The sequence below is a fragment of the Pipistrellus kuhlii genome, unplaced genomic scaffold (genome assembly GCF_014108245.1).
Source record: "Pipistrellus kuhlii isolate mPipKuh1 unplaced genomic scaffold, mPipKuh1.p scaffold_m20_p_10, whole genome shotgun sequence".
Classification (NCBI taxonomy): Eukaryota; Metazoa; Chordata; class Mammalia; order Chiroptera; family Vespertilionidae; genus Pipistrellus; species Pipistrellus kuhlii.
Window position 1 is genome coordinate 22868442 of NW_023425405.1, and position 23400 is coordinate 22891841.

General features: G+C 37.3%; 1 pseudogene; it reads left to right on the forward strand.

The window, feature by feature from the left end:
* The first annotated feature begins 22670 nt into the window (after nt 1-22670).
* On the forward strand, nt 22671-22919 carry LOC118711232 (annotated as a pseudogene).
* Nucleotides 22920-23400: the final 481 nt, after the last annotated feature.

Here is a 23400-nt window from a genome sequence, read left to right on the forward strand (position 1 = left end):
TACTAAGATATATTCAATATATAAGCTGTGTTCCTCAACTTAGGATGGAGTTACATCCCAATAAACCCATCATATATTGAATATATCTTAGTAAATATAGAATATATTAAGTAAAACAGCACTTAATACACTTAACATCCTGAACACCATGGCTTAGCCTATCCTACTGTAAACATGCTCAGAACACTTCCATTATCCTGTAATTGGGCAGAAACGTCTAACACAATGTGTATACTGTAGAGTATTGGCTGTTAACCCTGTGATCATGTGGCTGTTGCAGGGGAAGCTGCTGCTCCTTGCCAGTGCCCAGCATAAAGAGAAATAAAAAGTATCTAAATCACTAGTCTAGGGAAAGATCAACATTCAAAATTTGAATCAGGGTTTCTACTGAATATAGATTGTTTTCACACCATCATACAGTAAAAAAAAAAAATAATAATAATAATAATAATTTGAGCCATCCAATGTTGGGTAGGGCCAGATGAGTAGAGGTGATTTGGTGTTACTAAGACACACAGCCTTACAAGGAACAGAGGTAACCGCTCAGTCATGTAGAATATTCCCAGAGAGGAGGAAAGAGTTTATGTCGAACACTTTCCACATTCAGACGTGCATTGTTCCAATCTTCCACAGCTGGCATTTACTGCTTATACTCCTTGGTTTTGTTACCCACCCAGCGAGGCAGCTGCTGGAGAGGTTAGAGGGTCTGTAAGATCCCTCCTGGATCCCGGTGATCCTGGTGGCCCTCCTGCAGCCTGTTAAGTAGGATCACACCCAGAGGCTGGTGGCCCTCCTGCAGCCTGTGAAAAGAGTCCTGTGGAAGGGTGCTTTCCGGGACTTGCAGAACTGAAACCCCTGGGCAAAGGATGATGCGGAGACAGGATATGCTGGGTAGTGTAGTCAGGGAAGATTTTTGAGCAAGAGGGTCGGACTGGAGGCAGGTAGACCAAGATAATCTAGAGGGGCACAAAAATTGCGTGTCAGAGTATAGGAATTTAAGGAAATTATCAAGAAAAAATTTTAATGGACAGAATTTACCTTCACTCGAGCCTGAATATGTAGTAATGCCCTGAATAAGCAAGATGTTGTTTTGGATAAATTTAATTATTGTAAAATAAGAAACAAAATGAGCAGCAATGTGAATGTTATAAAAGCCAGAAACCTTAAGCCAAACATTTTTTTTTCATTTTTTTTTTTCCTGAGGAGAGTTCTTCAGTGAAGATTTGGGTCAGGTGGGGGTTCCATGGGAGCCAGCCTAGCGTGTGACAGTCCATCTCCGCTGGGTTCCTGGAGGGCTGTTTGGAAGAGTCATGAGAAAAACACTTCGTTTCTGTGATGCAAGGTTAGGAAGGTTTTTTTTTTTTTTTTTTCTGAGCGAATGAATTATCTTCACAGAATGAATCTAGAAATGCTTGTGTGAGCAAGCCCAAGGCCCCTTGCGTTCTTCTGGCTCCACTGCCTGTGCTTTTTGCATGAGCATCCAGGGCCCCCGTAAAGAGACCTCAGGAAAACAACATGAGCCAAAGGCTAGCATGGGTGTTGGCGGCGCGTTTTTGGCAGTCTGCCTGAGAACATCTATTTTGGGTAATTTGTTCTCCAAAGACCCCACGGTAATATTCTTTAATAGGGTTAGAATCACATAATTCAGAAATAATTAGAAGAGTACACAGAGTATAAACCTTGAAGGCAGAGTGGCTGAGTGCAAAGGCTTCGGAGCCCCAGCGCCGCCTCCTCGAGTGTCTGTGCAAATTTCCTTCTCTGATAACTGGTGGGAGGGAACAGTATCTTAACTCATAGGTTTATTGTGAAAAAGAAAAAGAAAAAACAATTTACATAGAGTGGCATATGTAAGGACTCCATACGAGCTGATTCTATATGTTATGCAGTTCTTGCCACAAACTATTGGTGCCTTGGATTAACCTTTCACATCATTTTACTTTGTGCAGAAATATAGAATGACAAAGCAGGGAGAGACTTGAGGATACATTGGTTCAGCTGTTATTTTACTTAAAATTTTCCTGTTTTCTGTGTTACATTTTTTATGAGTGGTCAACTAGTCTCTTAATACTTCTCATACTTGGCAATGGACTCACTACTTTGTATGGCTGCTTGTTTAACTACTGGGCAGACATCCTTCTATTCTAAGGGAAAGATCAGACAGAGGCCAAAAACCAGGACTACCGGCTTTATCAGAGGAGAAGGAACTGCCCGGCTGTCTCGCAAGGGGAGAACAGCAGCATGAACAGAGGTGAGCACACCTTTTGAGGCGAGGTATGGGAAGGAATGGGGGCTTAGTGGACTGGGCACGCGGTGATAGGTGGCTTCATGTATGGTCTTATAACATAGTCAGTCACTCAGGTACTTAGGGACAAGGGCTTAGGATATTTGGCAAATGCTGATTGGTGGTTCAATGTATACTTCATATGAGGTGCCTGGTTAGGTGCTCAGTTATGTCCAGGCCACAGGTGCAGGTTACATCATGCTCTATCCACCAGTTGGGGGAAGGGAGGATCTATCACTAAGTAGAATTAATGTTGCATTCCCAATGTGAAATATGTTGTAATTTCCTTTGAATAGCAGTTAACATATTATAATTAGCTTGATTTGTTCATGATCACTTTCTACTGCCAAATGAAAAATAAAATTTTCTTGATGTTGGTAACAAAGGAAAAGGACAAAAGTAGTAATAATTTGCCCTAACTGGTTTGGCTCAGTAGATAGAGTGTCGACCTGCAGACTGAAGGGTTCCAGGTTCAATTCTGGTCAAGGCATGTACCTTGGTTGAGGGCACATCCCCAGTGGGGTGTGTGCAAGAGGCAGCTGATCGATGTTTCTCTTTCATTGATGTTTCTAACTCTCTGTCCCTCTCCCTTACTCTCTATAAAAAAATCAATAAAATATATATTTTAAAAAGTAGTAATAATTTATATTTTAGTTTATTATAAAATATTTAATGCTCAGAGTTTAGAAAAGGGCTCTACATTACATTGTGAGTTCTGATTTTCAAAACTTTTACCAAATTTGGAAAATTGTTTTCAGATCACAAACACCACACTACCAACACCAACACCTTCAAAAATAATAATTAAACCTGCCATATTGAACCATAGCCCCCAAAGCAAACTTTTTATGGGTGTGGACAATGAAAAGTCCATAATATATTGCCTTGATTTTTCCCATCTAATATCTACAATAGGAAGATGAAATGAATATCACCATCTCCCAGGTGTAACATAGAATTAGTAAAATAACTTGAATGAATGCCTGTCTTCACTAGCATATTTTTCAGCTTGCATTACCTATTCTTTATGGAAATGGGTGGAATATGTTTCTGCTAATAGAGGGAAAGCAATGACAGCCCACTGTACTGAAGGTTATGTTATTAATGATTGCTATGAAAGTTGGAGATAAAGGCAAGGGAAACTTGTACATATAAATACAATGTATGTACTGCCCTTTCAGTAATCAGCAGGTAAAAAAAAAATTCTCTATCCAGAGGCCTGAAACATGTTATTGATTTTAATAGGAATTAAAAATGTAGCAGTAGCATGACTCTAAAAAATATTTAAACTTTTTTATGTCTCCCAGTCTTTCATCTAATTAAATATCTTGAGAAATATAGCACTCACAGCAAAAAAGGAAACATGCTGAACGCTGAAAGCAACTATTAAATCTTTCTGAGTGTTTAGATGAATACAAAAAGAAATGTTAATGAATACTAATTTTTGGATTGGGTATGGTTGATAATAAACAGACCTGCCTATTCACAAACAACAGCTTCTAGCTCCATACTTAAAACCATGTGCATTTTATTGATTATAATTGGTAGATAATGTAGATGTGGAGGGGATGGGTGAATATTGTGTCCATAAATATTTTTCTTTCACATAAAGAATTATTTTTAAAATATTAATAAATGTCATTGAATGGAGTTCCTAATGCATAAGTTGGGAAAACCTCATGGATAAATGAATAAATGATAACTTTGCTCTCTTCCCACCATCTCCCTTCGCTAGCCCTGTGAAAACAATATGATCACTCAACTCTAAGCCACTATATTCCCTTTGGTGAAATAGAGATTATTGTCTACTAGAGGCCAAGTGCACAAAATTTGTGCACTGGGGGGGAGGGGGGGGGGGGGGGGGGGGGCGCGCTAGTGGAGGGGTGTCCCTCAACCCAGCCTGCACCTTCTCCAATTTGGAATGCCTCAGACATCCCTCTCACAATTCAGGACAGCTGGCTCCCAAACATTTGCCTGCCTGCCGGCCTGATTGCCCCTAACTGCTTCTGCCTGCCAGCCTGATGACCCCCTAACTACTCCCCTGCCAGCCCAATGGCCCCCAACTGCCCTCCTCTGCTGGCCTGGTCGCCCTAACTGCCCTCACCTACAGGCATTGGTGCTCTAGTTTCTATATATTAAACATGGGCATGACTCTTAGTTTACAAAAAGGTAAAAACAAGACTAAAAAAGGTAATAGCAATATTTTTTAAAAAGTGCTAACCAGAAAGTTACCAGAGTAGTTTGATTGGAAGCTAAATAGGCTTTTTTTTGTTAATATTGTTCATATTGAATTCTTTTCAGCCTTTCTGAGGACAGGAATAGAAGCTATAATCAAATGTGATCAACAGCTTTTTACATAAAAAACATTTTATATGTGTGTTATGTGGATAATTCTGTGTATCAGCATCAAATTTGTTTATATTTTTAATTTGGGGGAGATTTTGGTTGTTAACCTTGAGAGACTATCAATATAACTACTACTGTGTTTCCCTGAAAATAAGACATCCTCCGAAAATGAGACCTAGCGCATGGAAAGATAAGACATCCCCTGAAAATAAGACCTAGCACAACTTTGGGAGAAAAAATTAATATAAGACACTGTCTTATTTTCAGGGAAACAGGGTAGTATCTATCTATCATCTATCTATCTATCTATCTATCTATCTATCTATCTATAGCTAGTAAATACATTTATGCCTTGCTTAAGAGCAGGGGTTTGTCCTGAGAAATGTGTTGTTTGGCAATTTTGTCATTGTGTGAACATCATAGAGTGCACTTACACAAAATAGGTAGAAAAGCCAATGAGAAACCTAGGTTATTAGGTATAGATGATGGCTTCTAGGCTACAATTCTGTAGAGCATGTTACTGCACAAAATAACATGAGTATAAATCAAGCACAAGAGAAATAACGCAATCAAGAGACCAGGTAAATAGGAGATGTAAGAGGCTGCTGCCCCAGTTACTGTTTTACATAAAACTATTTTATTATATAAACTTGAGGCCAGGTGCATGAAAATTCATGCACTGGAGCAGGGATCCCTCAGTCAGGCCTGCACCTTCTCATAGTCCAGGAGACCTCATGGGAGGGAGGTGACCCGGTGATCAGGGGAAGGCAACGTCCCCATCACACCTCTGCTGCTGCCATGGCCAGCCCTGGTTACCTGAGCCTCAGGTGGCCCTGGGCAGCTGGGCAGCCTTCAACCTAGGCTTGCCTATGCCTCAGACCAGCCCTGGGAAGCTGGGCAGCCAATAGCCGAGGCTTGCCTGTGCCTTGGGCTGGCCCTGGGCAGCTGGAGAACTGAGGGAACTGGGCACCACAATCTTGTGGCTGAGGGCGCTGCCATCTTTGGGGGCATGACAGTCAATTAGCATATTCCCTCCTTATTACTGTGTGCACCACCATCTTTTTGATGGCATGAAGATCAATTAGAATAGCCCCTCTTTTTTAGATAGAATAAAAATAGTACACTCTAAATGATAAAAACATAGCATAGTAAATATATAAATCACTAATATAGATATTTATTTTCTTTATGAAGTATTATGAACTGTAAGTAATTTTATGTGTTGTCCTTTTATAGGACTGGCAGAATAATAGTTTTGTTTACACCAGTGCCACCACAAACATGTGAATAAGGCATTGTGCTTTGGTGTTATGGCAATTATGGCATCACTGGCTGATAAGAATTTTTCACCTCCATTATCATCTTAAAGGACCATTACATACGTGGTCTACTGTTGGCCAAAATGCTATTTTGTGACACATGACTTTACAACACAGTTATGAATTTCTTATTTTTGAAACTTTTTTAGGTAAGTTGTTCAAAGTTTTCTGATATCATCCAACGAAGTTAAACATTTTTACATTATTTACATAAATTTTTTCTTTATGGAAATTTTCTGAATAGATCATACTCACTTATGGTCCATAAAAAAAGAAAAAGAAAAGAAGAAAAAAGACAACCTAATTGTTGAATGTTTCTGGTCTATAAGACCTACAAGAAACTTGCTAAGTTAATATTCAGTGCTTTTTAAAGAGCTGTAATCATGCAAAGACAGCTTCCCAAAGTATTCTGCAGCCTGAAGCCATGCTAAAGGACTCCTGTTAGTGGTCTAGCATCTGAATGGAAATCAGGAAGAGAGGTTGGTTTAAGTTGGTTGGTCATCTGGAATGGCTGAGGAGAGCAGAACCTCTGGAGGAAGAGCAAGATAGAGAACAGAAGAGACGGAGCAAGGTCAAGGTGCAGGTAAATGAAAAGAGAGTTTGCTGTGTAATATTCTCACTCAATTTGGTATACAAAATGCTCATCTTTGCTGTGTTCAGTACAAGAACTATGCCAAACATAGTTCTTAAACTTAGGCTACAGAATTTGGCAATTTGCTCCTTTGCTGCACTGAGTTCATGCTTTATCTCCTAAATTTTACCTCTCCAGTGGAGTGAAACTCATTTTTTGTTGTTACTGTTGTTGTTTCTTCACATAGTTTATTAAAACTACATTTTATTCATAATTGGTTAATGTTAAATCTTAATTTTGCCCTGAATTAGAAATTTAGGTTATTTTTGTTTGCTCCTGAGACTGCTGCTTCATCTTGCTCTTCTTTTGTTAATAGAGATGAAAAAAAATGTGCAATTTGAGAGCCATGTACTGCCTTCTATGATCCCAGCTATTCTGCCCTGGGTAGGTTCAGATTTATAATTAGCTTGGTAATTTACCCCAGTTCATATGTGGCATAACTTGATGGTAAAGAGCTCAATTTTTGAACTCAGCTAGATCTTCATAATTATGTGTGTGTGTGTGTGTGTGTGTATTAGAGGCCCGATGCATGAAGATTCTTGCAAGAATAATCCTTCCTCCCCCTGGCTGCCAGCACTGGTTTCCCTCTGGCACCCAGGACCTGGGGCTTCACTCTGGCCACCGCCTCCTGCCTTCACCCCAGGGCTGGGCACCACCTCCCACCTTCGTTCCTGGCCAGCTGCTGCCATCTTTGTCACGTTAATTTCCATATTCCCTCCTTATTGGCTGTGAGTGCTGCCATCTTTGTCACAATGTGATGGCCAATTTGCATATTACTCTTTTATTAGATAGGACATAAATAGTTTGTTTTTAAAATATATTTTTGTTGATTTCAGAGAGGAAGGGTGAGGGATAGAGTAGAAACATCAATGATGAGAGAGACTTGTTGATTAGCTGCCTCCTGCACTCTCCCCCCCTCCCCCCCACTGGGGATAGAGCCTGAAACCCAGAAATGTGCAATAGATTATAGATTCCTTGAAAGCAGAAACCATTTCCTCTTTCTTGAATACCACCAAATCAACACTTATTATTTTTGTTAAATAAATTACCATTACTTGTGATTCTAACTTAATCATGTTTGAATTTAAACTTTAATTATTCATGATATGGTTTTTCTTTTAATTAAAAAATCCTTAAAATTTTTGTGCATTGAGTGAGGACTTCAATTATCTGTTTCTGCTAAATGTTATTTATAACATGGGAATGATTTAAGTACTGAATATTGCTAATGTTGCTGGTGTATTGTGATAGAACTTTCAGCAGTTCTGAAGGAGTTCAGAACATTTAGGAGTGTGATTTCTGAGTGACTGTCTCCATTGTATTCCACACTTGCTTACAAATATATCAAATTGGAGGTTGCATTTTGAACCTTCTCTGATCATTGTCTACTTATCTCAGGCCTAGTGAGTGAGTACCATGCTGGCTACTGCAGCAACGACTCTTTTCTTTTCCTTCTTCTAAAATATTGATGATCACGAAATATTCTGCTGTGTTTAGCTTCCAACACTATCACTGTCTCCCTCCAGCTGAAGCACAGCAGGCTGAAGGACTTATGTGGGAAAGAAGCGTGTCAAAGTTTAGGTCTCTAAGAAATAGTATTATACCACCAAATTAATAATATCTTTTTGGAAAATCCCCCCAGAGAAATATCCTAGGTAACTATTTTCCTGTGGGAAAAATGTGGATTTGCCATAATATAAGAAAGCTTTGCTCCAACAAATCAGAAATAATTTAAATGTGAACAAGAAGAGTTTAAGCTGAAGCTGGTAACTATATTCAAATACTGTTAAGTTTTAGAAGGAAAGGAAGAACCTAAAGCAGACGTTAACCAATCTAGCGTAGCATAGCTGCCAATGCTGAAATGCTGCTTGGTCAGGGTCAGGATCAAGCTAGCAGTGATAGATGGACTAGTATATGAAGTTGCGAAAATATTGGAAAAAGTAAAGAAAAGCTCCTGGAAAGACATTTTATTGCCTAAAGAAGACAAGCTCAGTTTAATCAACTGTTATACACTCCACTTCGAGCCATATTCTTGGACCTTTAATTGATTTTTTTTTGAGTGAATATAAAAAGTGCACTTCTAAGTTGCGTAGCACCTCAAAAAATGTATTATTTATTCATGTTTGCTTTATTTGGAAAATTATTCTCTGTGTATGAAGACAGAACATCTATTTATAAAGTGCAATGTTATAAAAACCATAGAACCTTTTTGATATTGTTTAAACCTTATAAAATACTGAATGGACACACACACACACTTTATTTTTTTGTGTTCCTATTGTCAAATCTACTTTGTATAACATGACGATAATTAAGATGAGTGTTCAAAATAGCTAGCCTCTTAATTTTTATACCATTCTGTTTTGGAAATGACCTCTGTTTCATATGTTTACTTGCATACTGTGAAACTTGCAAAAACAATTTAAAACAAATAAAATGTCTTTCCAGGAGCTTTTTTTTACTTTGAAGTAGCTATGTAAGCCTTTTTGACAAGTTCCATTACAAAGAAGAATTTATCAGTTAGGAAATGACTCCGGTAGACAATGTGGAGGCCACCAAAGAACCTGACGTAGCTTCGAGTGCTGAATTTTATGAGCGAGGTGCCTAAGTGCCATTATGGAGGCTAATTCTGCACTGTAGATGTCATAAAAATATATTACCATTAATATCCTAAAGTGAATTCTACCAGAAGACCTTGGGAAGGTGTGAGGGAACAAGAAACAGGAAAAAAAAAAAACTTGCATCAGTTACCTTGGATTAACATTCCCTGGAGAGAGCAGAGGCTTGCTTCCTTTCATTTGATGGCCACTTTTAACCATACTTTGGGGGGAAAACAACCCCCAAATGTAAAGAGATGTTTACTAATATCTATCTTATAGGTCAATTAAATTATCAAATCCTAATGTGAGGTAAATACTTTCTTTTTTTTAAATTAATACTTTCTTTTTTAAAGCAGATATTTCTCACTTTCAGTGAATGCAGAGATTCCTTTTATCATATTTCTAATAAATGGGCAGTTAGCTGCTCTTTTTTCCCCATGCAAGGTACTTAGAGGACGGTGATAAAGACACACTCTTTGCCTGGTGGGTGTGACTCTGTGGCTGAGTGTCAACCTATGAACATCAACTAGGAGGAGGTCATGATTCAATTTCCAGTCAGGGCACATGCTCGGCTTGATCCCTAGTGTGGGGCATGCTGGAGGCAGCCAATTAATGATTCTCTCTCATAATTGATGTTTCTCTCTCTCTCCCTCTCCCTTCCTCTCTGAAATCAATAGGTATATAATTTTTTAAAAACACACTTCATTTTGAGAGAGTCATTTTGGAACATAAATCCTGGCTCTGTTGCTTAAACCTTTCTGAATGCCTCTGTTCTTATCAGCAAATATTCTTTAAAATTTTATAGAGTAGTGAGGATTTAAGAAATCCTATATATAAAGGGACTAAATTAGCAATAAACATATTTTAAATGCCAATTTAATTACTTTTGTTTTTAAAAAACTTTTTGAAAGATTACGTTGTTATAAATTCCAATCATTTGTTCAAGTCTGTTGTACCTCTAAGAATGGCTCTACTCCATTTACTTCATGTTATCTTTTAAATATTGAAAGGTGGTCATCAAACCTTGTTTTATTGTTTCTAGACTAGATGAATAAACACCCTTCCCCCCAAAAAACCCCCACAAAACTCCTATTTTTCAAGCACTCCTCAAGATACAGTATTCAGACCCTCCTACAGATGCATTTAGAATTTTCAGAACACCTTTAAATAGTGAAATTCCCACCCTCACTAAGAATGAAGAAAGTGTGGAAGAATTATTTTGACATAGAGCGCTCTGGAAGTCTCTCTTTGGGAGATAGCAAATCACGTGGAATGTGATTGAGGAAAGATTGTGTGTGTAAAGTATCCTTGAGGGAGTGCTGAAAAGTTATTTGAGAACTAGATTGAAAACAGGTCTCAAAAACCATGCTAACTGATGTAAACAGCCTTACATTTATTTTAATGAAAAGGAGAAATATTGATTTCTTTAAAGGAGGAAGTGATATATCTGAATCATTGTGTTTTTCTTTGTTTATTTTTGCAAAGGTCTCTCTGACATAATAGATTGGAGGTATAGGCTATGGGGCAAAGTGAAGAGAGCCCAAAAGGTTCTACAATAGTCTGGTTAGGCCTGTTGGGGTCTGAACCAGAGCAATGACAGTGAACATGGAAGAGGCCAATTCAAGAGAATTCTGAGAGGGAAAAGAGAAGCAGGGTAAGTTGGCAATTTTACTATTTGAACAGGCAAATGAATGGAGTGGGACCTCACTTGGCACTGTGGGGAGGAGTAGTTTGGATAAGCCACAGGGGGTAATAACTCCACTGAGGGAGGTTGTGTTTGAAGTTCCTACAGAACACCTTATTGGGGAAGTCTTTATTAGATACTCTGCTGAAATAGTAAAACAATATGTCTCTTTAACTATCACTAATTCATTTAGAAGTGTTTAAATTTCAGCTTGCATTTCTCCTGAGGAACAAATGTCTTCTAATATTTATAATATATGCTGGAGTTCAGAAAAGATCTCAGAGGAGTAGAATATTTATGGAGCAAGAAGGAGTCTCTAAGGATCTGCTTCCTGTGGTAATCTCTCCTAGCAGCATTTCATTCTTTCAAAAACAGAAAAAAATGAACATGGTAGAAGAGTTAAAGCATTTTCAAACACCATGTCGTTAATTATCTCTACACGACTGAATCAATAATATCATTTGCTGTGTCTTTGTGATCAAAATGAATTATCAACATTTGCACAATAATTTTCAAAGCACATTGGCGTATATATTCCATATATAATCCTTGCAAAGTCTTTTGAACAAGCCAAGACAAAGCCTGAAAATTTCATGCTTATTAAAGGAAAGTCAAATATGGAGGCAAAAAAAGGTAAGATACCTTCCTCAGAGTTAGGTACATTTTCCAGGTTACTGAAAAATATACATCATGGTTAGCAAAACTTGAACTTGAGCCTGAATCTCCAAATTAAATCTAGTGAAGGATCTTCTTAAACCCTTATGAAAAGCAATTCTTAGTAGGTGCATAGAACTTGGCAAGGCAATGGATAAAATTTTGCCACAAGGATCTGCAAGATTCTTCTGTTACTGTGATCACAACAGATAACAATGTGAGGAGTAAGAAGATTATTGCAATGTCTAACAGTACAAAGAAAAGTTCTAATGGAAACAACCACAGGATGAAAAATCTTTGTAGTGGCATTTGTGAGACTTACCACTTTCTGGTAAGTGTTACAGTAGTATGATGAGGGTTCCAAGAATTCATAAAAGGCAAAAAATAGAAGTAGGCTTTAGCAAAAAAAAAAAAATTGATAATGTTGATTTTAACATTAAGAGGTTGGATGTGTACTTGTCTTAAATGTAAAATCTAAGAACTGTCAAGGAATATGGATAGTATTATTTTAATTGTATGTAGTTAGAATTGACAACTGGTTGAGCCATTTACAATGCAGACATAATGCATAATGATAACACATTCATGACCAAGGTCCCAGTCTATAAAAGAAAACCAGAAAATAAAAATAAGGCATTTTGGATTAAAAAAAAAGGACAAATAGATCAATGGAAGAAATTTGAGAGCCCAGAAATAAATATGCCCATATAAACGCAGTCAACTAATCTCTGATGGAAAAGAAAAGGTAATGTAATGGAGAAAAGACAGTTTGTTTATTGTTGTTGTTGTTTTTTAACAAATGGTCCTGGAAAAACTAGACCTCTACACGCAGAAACCAAACAAAAATTTAATCTAGACATAGACTTCACAACTTTGCAAAATTAATTCAGATTGGACCACAGATCTAAATATAAAATACAAAATTATAAAACTCCTAGAAGCTAACACATGAAAACAACCTAGATGACCTTGGTGATGATTTTTTAGGTAAGACACCAAAAGCATAATTCATGCCTAAGTGATGGTTTATATCTCATCTCACTCGAGGATCAGTGACTTGAAAGCTAGCTGGCCCCCTATCCCTTAATTCCTTTACTAGGTAAGCCACTCCAAACCTGATGAAACTGGAGGCATTAGCAGGACAAATCTAACCCCACTCCAAGCCTAAGAATAATTTCATCACTAACCCAGTGGGGTAGTGGCTCAAAATTAGGTTGAAGTAATGGAATATAGACCAAAATTTTCTTCACACCTGAGTCTGTTAACTGAGAGGCACATCTGTTATTTTTCCAATTGGCTTATGACCTACAGAAATTTAGAGAGATTATTGTTGGATAATATATTTTTAAACATAGTTAACTGTAAAATAACCATGGAGAATCTTAATAAAAATTTAACTCAAAGTTGGGCAGATGCTATCAGTGATTATATCTAAAGAATTAAGGTGCTAAAAGTTTGTGCAGGATAAGTCCAAGGGCACAGCAACTATATTTTAAAAATTACCATGGAGATTAACGTATTGGTGCCACATAATAATAGAGAGAATTCTGAAGATTCGGTTATCTCAAATGCACAGAAGTGGATATAACTATTGGACTTTCTCCATGTTTTCTGCAAGTTTACCCTCTCTAATATATACTACAAATTTCTGACACTATCAGAAGTATATTCCATTACAGATTGGTAAAGTTGAACATCTGAATATCAGTCATAAAATGTCAGTTGAATGAAAGAATGAAAATGAGAAAAGAAAGCATCTCTGCTAACTTCAAATGAGAGATAGAGTCAATTAGTCAACAGAGAAAATGAAATTAGAGAAATGAATGGATTCTGTACAAATATTTTAAATGTTATTTTTCTCTCAACATGTCTCTTACACTTTTAATAACATATTGATATTGAGGTACCCAGGAATTCTTTTTTAAAGTAACACTTTTATTCTTTGTTTATTTTCCCACTTATAAGTAACATTTCAGGTGCCTTTCCATCCGAATGACTATTTAAAAAGGAAATGGCATAAGAAGAGATGCAACTAATTGAATGACTTTCATTCCAATAAGATGTGCACCTATTTCCCAGTCATTATCGAACATTAGTTATCTCTACTATGAGTAAGAAAAAAATCCAGCTCATTCAGATCCCTTAGGGCAGTGGTTCTCAACCTTTTTAATGCCGAGACCCTTTAATACAGTTCCTCATGTTGTGGTGATCCCCAAACCATAAGATTATTTTCGTTGCTACTTCATAACTGTAATTTTGCTACTGCTAATGAATCGTAATGTAAATATCTGTGTCTTCTGATGGTCTTAGGCTCTACAAGCAGCGGTTCTCCACCTGTGAGTCGTGACAGGTTGAAAAACAGATGTTTACATTATGATTCATAAAAGTAGCAAAATTACAGTTATGAAGTAGCAACGAAAATAATTTTATAGTTGGGGTCACCACAACATGAGGAACTGTATTAAAGGGTCTCAGCATTAGAAAGGTTGAGAACCACTGCCCCAGGGAAAAATGTCAGACAAAAATGTTAAACTCTGTATTTTTTATTAAAGAGGCAGTAAAGGATAGGAGTAGGGTAAAAGTCAGAAGCTGATTTGTTAAACCTCTGGAAATCAAAGTTCTGAGCAAAGGTGTGACTTCTCTTGAAAGTTCTCAGTTTCTAAATCAAAAGATCATTTTTAGCTGCCAGTGTTGTAAATTGCACCTGCAAACTATTAATCAAGCCATGTTCCTTTTCTCTGACATCATCGGCAGTAATAAAGATTCTGCAAAAGGAACTTAGATGACAGTGCTGGAGTTGATGAATGAGACAAAAAGAATCCAGCCTGCTCCTGCATAACTACATGAGCTTAGTAGGAGGTAATAGTGTTAAAAACTTACTTTCTGTTTCTGAGGTAAGTAGAACCTGGGTCAAGCCACCTTAGGGAGAAAATACGTGTTGAGTGAAGGTCTGCAAAATTCACTGCCTGGCATCACCAATCTTCACTGTTTGCTTCAGTTCCTGTGGTTCCCTATTCATTCAATTGTTTTCTGTTTTATTGCAATGTAAGTACAGATGGGATTGCTGATAAGCAAAACAAAATCACCGTATTTTCTTCCAAGGTATAGATTCATAATTCTTCATAATGGTTTGTCTCTTCTCTGTTGTAATGGAATAATCAACCAGCACAAAATCATTATATGGCTCAAAAGAACAGCCCAACCCAAACACCAATGAAATGTCTACCCATTCAAAGGCAATAATGTATTTTAAATGAAAGACACGTATCCAGTGCCAAAATAGAATCACAGAATATTTTTAGAGAACATCCAATTTAAGCTCTTCTTTATATATGAAGACTGTTACATGCCTCAAGTTTAAAAGCTAGTGTAGAAGTATATGAATCTGAATTTTCTGACTTTTCTCGCAGTATTTATTTTGTCATATTTCAAAGTCAAACTACAGCTGAGTTTCATTCCTGACTGTACCATTAATTGGCTTATGATATTTGACTTACCCCCTCCCCCAGAGAATCAATTTCCTCATGCCTCAAGTGAAAGTAACCACAGATAATTCATAAAATAGTGTTGAGGATTAGAGCCGACTTCTTATTCAAATCACCAAGAATAATTCTGATTCATTTTAGGTGTTAATCTATAAATATATAATGCTCTAATATGCAAATAGCTCGAATGGTGAAACAACTTGACAACCGAACAACCAGTCACTATGATGTGTGCTGACCACAAGGGGGTGCACACAGAGCATGGAGGGTGTCAGCAACAGAGTGCGGGACATGGCAGGTGTTGGCTGCAACAGGATGATGGAGCAGGTGAGTGGGAGTACCAGACCAAGGCAGTGCACTGGTGGCTGTCATCGGGGTGAGCCTCTTTGCTCCCATGTGCCGAGGTCCTACCTGGTGCTCGCACCTGCTGCCAGCACTGGCACCCCTGGCACCCCCTGCCAGCTCCTGGAGCTGGCTCATCAGAATGAGCCACCACTTCTCTTGCCCCTTAGGGCTTCTCCACCTCCCCCTGTTCCTAAGGGGCAATCAGGGCAACAGCTGCCCCTTGAATCCTCTGCTGGCACTGGCCCCAATCTCTCCATGCCATCAGTGGGTGCAAGTGGGGCCAGTGCTATCAGCACATGGGAGCAGTAGTAGTGGGATTGGGTAAGAGCATGGAGGATGGGCCGAGACCCACCCCTGTGCCCACCAAAGTCTTGTGGCCCACAGTTTTTACATTGTGCATGAATTCATGAACTGGGCCCCTGATAGGTATATACTTACTACACACTATCTCTGATTAATTCTGTGTGTCAATGTGACTAGGCTATGGTGTCCATTTCTTAGTCAAATACTATTCTTATTTTGCTGTGAAGACATTTTGTACATATGATTTAACACTTACAAACAATTGACTTTAAATAAAGAAGTTTACCCTTGATAATGTAGGTGAGCCTCATCCAATCAACTGAAGACTTTAAGAGCAACAACTGAGATTTCCAGAAAAAGCAATTCTGCCTCAAGACTGTTTCTACCCTGTCTGAGTTTCTGGTCTACCAGCCACCTGCCTGCCTTCTGGATTTTGTCTTGCCAGTCCCCACAATCAGATGAGCCAGTTCTATCTATAATCTATCTATCATCAATCTACTATTTAATCTATCTATCTATCATCTATCATCTTCTATCTATTTATCTGTCACTCATTGTTCTGTTTCTCTAGACAAACCTGATACAATCAAGAAAGGAGCTGATAAAAGAATGAAGCAAATGGCCCCTCACCACTACAGAACAAAACATTTTATTAGTCTAAAAACAAGGTCTAACTCTGTATTCCACAGGGACGTAGCTGAAGGTAGCTGATCTATTTAAATATAATAATTTTATCCTTTCTCTGAAGTATAAAATATTAGAGTTGTATAAGCATTGGCTCCTTTAATCTAAGCTCTTTATTTATGGATCAAGAAACAGGTTTAACAATGTCATCATGCTGCTTAGAGGAAGACGGAGATCATGGAGATTAGGATTCAGGTATGCTAACTGAGTATTTAGTCTGCTCCCAAGCACATGTTTTGGTATTGGATTATTTTCTTATTGCCCTGATGTGGCAATTTGAGTGTGTCCTATGTGGAATGGGACAAATAAGTATAAAATATTTCCATACCTTTTAAATATTGGCATTGTTTTTATCTCAACTGATAAACAAGGATAATGTTATATAAGAATATATAATTTAATGAATAAGAGATAAGTACATTACATGCTACTGTCATAATTATGTCTCTCTCATGCCTCCATTATTGTCTTTTCTGAGAAAAATTGCTGAGTCAGTAATGTTACTTAATGTTGCTTCTGTAAACTGACACTCTTGCCAGTGAAGAGCCATCCTCATGCCATATTCATCTGTTAAAACCTGTAGTCATTTCTTTTAACTACCTTCCTGGACTTACTGAGAAAACAAAAGCAAACAAACAAATATCATATTTAGAAGCTGGTAATATTAGAAAATTAGCTAGGGTGGACACATTTGTATAAGTTAAACTTCAGAAAGCAATGGGATACCTTATATTTATAAATATTTCAAAACCTGTGTTCTATTAGAAGGAGGCAGAGAATTCCCTCATCCATGAAGGGTCTCCCTTATGCATCAGAATGAGCCACCACTTCTCTTGCCCATTGGGTTAGTGTCAGAAGAGGCCAAGTCCAGAGTCAGGACTTTCACTTTCACCCCAGTCTGATGATAAGGGTAGCCCCCGCCCACCCACACCCCTGTGGTGTCATCAGAGGCCAGGGGGGAACCTAGACTTCTACCTCCATCTGGCAGTAAGGAGATGGCATGACCCTTCTTCTGGCCAGAGCAATGTCAAAAGAAGCCAGATAAGAATAGAAACTTTAAATAAGATCCAGTCTCATAACATAATTCCCAAAATGTCCTGTTTAAAATCACTCATCATACCAAGAACCAGGAACAGCTCAGCTTGAATGAAAAAGACAGTCAATAGATGTCAACATTGAGATGACATAAATATTAAACTTATCTGCCAAAAAATTTAAAGCAGTCAGTAAAAGATTTTTCAGCAAGAAATTAACAACATGTTCTTTCCAAATGAAAAGCATAAAATTTTGACAAATAAATAGAAAATCACTGCAAAGAGAGCAGAAGATATAAAAACAACTAAATGAAAATTTTGTAAATAAAAAATACAATAACTGAAATTAAAAAAAGCCAAACATAACTTCACTAACAAAGGGTCATCCCATGTGAGTGGGTAGAAACTGTAGAGTATGTTCATGTAAGAAGTGGGTGAAGCAAGGCCAGAAATGCTGGGTAATCTATGGCACTGTCCTCAGTGCCCCCACCAGCTGGCCTCTCCTCCTGACTCTCACAAGGAGGCAAGAGGAGGCTGGAGCATCTGCAGGCAGAGAGCAGGGGCAAATGCAAATGGGAATTCTTTTTTAAAAACATTGATTTAGAGACAGAGAGAGGAAGGGAGATTTTTTGTTCCACTTATTTATGCATTCACAAGTTTCTTTTTGTATTTAATTTAACCAGAGATCAAACCCAAAACCTTGGTATATAGGTACAACATTCTAACCAACTGAGCTACCCGGCTAGGTTGCAAGTAGCAATCCTTGAAGGTGAAAACAGTTAACTGTCTGGGGATAGAGAAGAGGCTGACAACTTCCTTTGGGAGAAGTAAGAGAAAAACAGCCAACTAGTCAAGAAAGCGTTAAAGTTGTGCTAAGAATAAGGAGTTTAGACCAGATCCACTAAGAACTCAGAGATTGTTGTTGGGAGGAAATGAGATGACACATGTGAGAGCACTCAGTAAATGGAAAGACTCTCTGCTAATGTGAGCCATTAATACTATCATTCTCATCCATTACAAGTTCCTGAGCAGGGGAGTGACTTCAAAAGATTATTGTGGGAGTGATGTGCACAATGGCTTGTAAAGGCAGGAAGAGTCCAGGTGAGAAGAGCTGTAGGATTCTGTTGACTCGGCTTAACTGAGAGTTGGGAATATTCCTTAAAAAGAACAAGTTCTTCTTTCTCCCCCTTTCTCTTCCCACCAGACCCTGAGAAAAGCATTTTTTTTTTTTTTTTGGCCTGAAGAGCCAGCTGACAATCAAATCCAGCTTCAGCCTCATGTAAACCAAGAAAAATTGTAACAGATGCTTAATCTTTAAAAACACCGGTAATCTGTCTATGTTTCTGACTGCTTCATCTGTGTTTGGCTCAAAATATTTATCATTTCTTCCTTTACTTCTCATTCAATAGAAGCAGATGTCACAGTGCTAATATAAACCCATATGTAATCTAAGACGAGGAAAACCCATGGAAATGGAGTGTGGGCCTCTGATTTTGGCTCCTTCATAGAATACACACCTGTAGAGAAGCACAGAACTTGATTGGAAAGCCTATAAGGAGGACTCTCTGAAAGTCAGAGGCATCTAGGGGATTCTTGCCAAAGGAGGCAGACCCTGTTTTGACTTTACCAAAAAATTCTGAGTCCCTGGGTATTTTACTGGAATCTTTATTTTTAGACTTCAAAATGTCCTTGTTTAAAGGAGACTGCAGATGCATGTGTTTGTTTGTTTTTTTTTCAAGGATACTTACAGTGCTGATCATATCTAGAGGTTAATTTTAGTTCAAGCTGTTGCTACAATAAGAGCCTAAGGAGGCAGGTGAATGGGGCTGTCTGGTTCATTTAGCCAGGTAGTCCCTTAGCCCTCTCTTTCATAGAAACTTGTGTCAGAGTAATCATTCATCCGTCACTCGGGGTCTGCTGGTCAGCCCCAGCACACACATTATATCATTAGTGCAGTACTAAGGTTAGGTGAGTAACTTGTTCCCACTTCCTCAAAAATTAAGTTCATAAATTATGTGCCTTGTATGTGCCTTCTATATGCCTTGTAATAAAGTTTAATAACTCAAAACAACAAAAAATCATGAATAAATATGCATTTTTAAAGAAGACAAATCCTTGGTGAGGGAAGTTGGCTTGCCATATGCAGAAGAGAGGTAACATTGCTTAGAATAAAGGCTCAAGATGGATAATGTGGAACTGCAATTCACAGAAAGAATGATGTGTCTTGCAAATTGAATGATGAACTGCCAGGAACTAAATTAGAAATCAATATGCTATATAAAAATTAGTCATTGTAAGACCAATAGCAAAATACGGTAATTATTTTTAGAGATGGGATTGAAAATCAAAACACAAGTACTGGGATCAAATTGAAGGCTGCCACACATTTATCAAGGGCACAACACCAAAGACTGTCAAAGTAGCATAGTCTTTCTTCTTCTTCCTTTTTTTTGGCTTAAAATAATAAAATACCTCAAACAGGCAAACTTTATAAGTGAGCCTGGAGAAAGCCACACTCAGAAGAGCACCAGTTCTTAAACATTTTTGTGCACATAGTTTATTATTGACATCATTGAAATGAGCATCTATTTGCAGCATCTAAGAAGCATTTAAACATTTATCTTAGAATGCTAGAATATGGTTATTGTTTAACCACCACACTTAATTGGGAAACATGGAAGAGTGGCTGAGGAGATCTGAGCCTTCAAATCAGAGGCTCTGACCTCCAGCAAAGCATGTGTATGTTGAACACACACACACACACACACACACACACACACACACACACACACAGATACACAGTCCCTCCTCAGGACAAGTATGAAAAAGGCATTACTTTATAGGCTTCCTTCATACTGTTCCATAAAAAAGTGCTTGCGACTTACTAATATTATATTTATGTAAGAGTTACCTACCATAAGAAATTCTAAGTTTCTCTAACCTATAAGAAGTTCAACATAAGAAGTTCTAAGATTCTCTAGTTTAACCATGGGGATATTATAGGGCTGGGGAGTTTTGTGTCTCTGTGACAGGAAGCAGGAAAATGTGCACTAGTTCAAAGGGAACAGAGAGAGAAAGAAAAATAATCACTTAAAAGAGAAGTATGTATGTGAGAGTATAATACATGAATGTGCTTAAGAATACAGGTCTTGTAATTTATAGATCTAAAGAGCGAACGGTTGCTTTGTTGTGATAGTGTTCTTGCTATTTCTTCACTGGATTCACTTGGTATCAGGATTTGGGTAGAAAAAAATGATGAGACCAGATCATAAGGATAAAGCTTCCTTACACATGGAGCTGGGCCCATCTCAGCCTGGGAGAAGGAATCCTCTAAGAAGAAATAAGTATCTCCAGTGTGAGGTGGCAATTCTTGTCCCTAATTGAATATGTATGCTGTGGCAGTTATTTGAATGTTAAGCTAGGGTTTAATACTAGTGCAATAACTGGATAGTGGGATGAAGAAGAGGGATTAATAAATCCACACATAATAGTTTTGGCAGAAACATTACAGTGAGAAGTTGGCCACCTGCCACCAGGAAGAGGGACTTCACCAGAATGTGATCATGCTGGGACCTTGATCTTGGACTTCCCAGCCTCCAGAACTGTGAGAAATATGCTTGATGATTAGTCAACTATCCAATCTATGCTATTTTGTTATAGTTGTCTGAACAACCCAAGACAGATCCTGATGCATAGTTTGAGCAATGTGCATGTTTGTTGACTTTTTCTTAGAGTTTATTTTAGGTCCCCCAAATGATTTATGCTTTACAATAGTCCTTTTTTCTTCTAACACAGTCACTAACAGTATGGATAAATAAAGCTCACACTGTAGCACAGAAACCAATTGTAACTTAGTATCAGAGAGCTGTTTTAGAATCAGGGAGGAATCAGAAAGGGAGGGGGGGAGCTATTTCTGTATGCCAACCCCCCAATTGCTATAAAGGCAGCTGAAAATACAGACCTTTGTGTATTTGTGTGAATCCATAATATCACTTATAATTATTAAAAATAAAATTGAATTTTAAGGAAAGTTAAAATTAATAGTGAAATGAAAACCTTGCATCGTTAGTTTGTACAATAGTAGTACCTCACTTTTTAAGCAACACTTAATTTCAAACTCAAATATTAGAATAGAGCCAGTAAACCCTTTGTGAGTATGAAAAAGCATTATAAGAGATAGATTAAGTAATTAAAATAATTAAAGTTTATTTAATTTTGGTGTGAGTATACATTTATATAATGATTGACAAAGTAATTTGGCTATGTATATCTGGTACCTAATTTTTGAGAGAGTTATACCTTTAAATCACAACTAGAAATCAAAGTTCCAGTTTTTATTGGGCAAAAGTTATTTTCATAGAATTATAGCCAAAAAAGATAGTAATAGAAACATTATGTGGTAGAGAGGAAAATAGCTTAATAAACTATGGCATATTTCTACCATAAATATTGGATTTCAAATTTTATATGAAAGTTAACATTCTTTTGTTTGAAAATTATTTATTGACATTGGAAAATATTTCAACTTAAATGTTAAGTAAAAAAAAAAGCAGGATACAAGCTGTTTCATTTTTTAAAATAACATTAAAGATAACCATACTAATAGTAATAATATTAAACACATAGAATAGAAAATACACTAAAATATTGAGCTGCTATCTGGCTGCTGAGATGAAAGATGGTGTATTTATTCTTCACATTTAAACCTTTCTACATTTTGTTATTGTTTAAATAATAAACATGAGTTGATTTTCAGTCAGAAAAAGTTATAAAGAGCAACCAAATATATCTGATAAAATGCACGCTCATATGCATTACATTTAAATGACCTCTCACAGCCAGCAGTCTTATTTTAAACATTTAACTATTGGATTGCAAATTGGTAGCAGGAATTTAAAAGGAGGGATGATAGGATCTACTATATGAAGACAGAGTGGCAAAATATAAAATAATTGACACCTTATTCCCTAAGGAAGGAACAGCAATATTATGGAAAAACATGCAAATCCTCTAAAATCACAGCTTACTGAGGCCATTTAGAGCAGGGACTAATGAGCTACCAATCTCAACATCCTTTCAGGGAATCGATAATATGTGGAAGAAATATTTCTGCAACAAAAATTAAAATTATTTAAGTCCCTGATCATGTATCCAGCTCCCAAATGCTATAAAGACAGCTTAAAGTACATTCCTTTGTGTATTTGAGTGAGTCCATAATATCCTAGCTCATAATTTTTTAAAAATTATGTAGTCCCCCCCCCCTCTTTGCTTCATGCCACTTTGCTGACCATGTGCCTGGTAGCCATGCCTCAAAATTTAGAGGAAATCAAGGACTTCCAGCTCACAGCCAGGTGAAATGATGCCAAATCTGTCAAGATCAAGAAAAATAAGGATGATGTGAAGTTCAAAGTCCGATGCAGCAGATATCTTTATGCCTTAGTCATCACAGACAAAGAGAAGGCTGAGAAGCTGAAGCAGTCCCTGTACCCAGGTTTGGTGGTGAAGGAGCTGAAATGAACCTGACAGACTGATCTGTATTAAAATGTTAAAAATTAAAAACAATTAAAAAATTATGTAATGTCTTCAAGACTCAGAATTGTCAACTTCTAAATGGAATAATTAGACAATAAGGTGGCAAAGGCCTGGAGCAGGAAGTGGGGAAAAGATAGAAGGGGTCAAGGAGGGAAAAGGGAATATATGTAATACAACAATACAGATTATTAAAAAAATAATAAATAAAAAGAGAGGATTTAGGATTAGACAAATTTATATTTAAATATCTGCTTCAGGACTTTGAGAAACTGTATGCCTCATTTTTCTCGGCAGCAAAAATGGGGATAATTTAATCTCTTAATACTATTTTGAGAATTAAATGGGATAATATGAACTGCTTAATATGACACCAGGGATATTTAAGTGCTAAATAAATGGAAGTTATTTTTATTATAATAGTAAATGTGGTAGGCCTCAATCTAAATCATTTTCTCCAGAGTCCCCCAGGTTATAGAAAGGAGTGAGCAAAGTTGAAAAGTTT